General features: G+C 68.1%; 1 protein-coding gene across 1 annotated transcript in view; it reads left to right on the forward strand.

The window, feature by feature from the left end:
* The window catches only part of AIM1L (absent in melanoma 1-like), a gene marked incomplete at its 5' end in the record, with an annotated part of 4,670 nt that overhangs the window by 1,431 nt on the left and 3,001 nt on the right, over positions 1-238 (forward strand). The gene's annotated exons all lie outside the window — the stretch shown is intronic.

The following is a 238-nucleotide window of genomic DNA, read 5'->3' on the forward strand; positions in this document are numbered from 1 at the left end:
CCAAAAGGGACCCTTCCCTGCCTGCGTCAGGCAGCTGGGCATGGCCTGAGGTCCCCCAAACTCATCACGTGCATAGGTCTAGGTGCCCCAAGCTGCTCCCACCCTCCCTGGGGTCCCTGAGGCCAGGCAGGACCCCGGCTGTGTGTGTGTGGAGAGCGCCTGGCCCACGGCCCTTTCCCCCCAACAGACCGAGGGGCTCGGGGCGGGGGGGCTCCTTCTCCCCACAGGACTTCTCCGA

Source organism: Pygoscelis adeliae, unplaced genomic scaffold (genome assembly GCF_000699105.1).
Source record: "Pygoscelis adeliae isolate BGI_AS28 unplaced genomic scaffold, ASM69910v1 Scaffold359, whole genome shotgun sequence".
NCBI lineage: Eukaryota > Metazoa > Chordata > Aves > Sphenisciformes > Spheniscidae > Pygoscelis > Pygoscelis adeliae.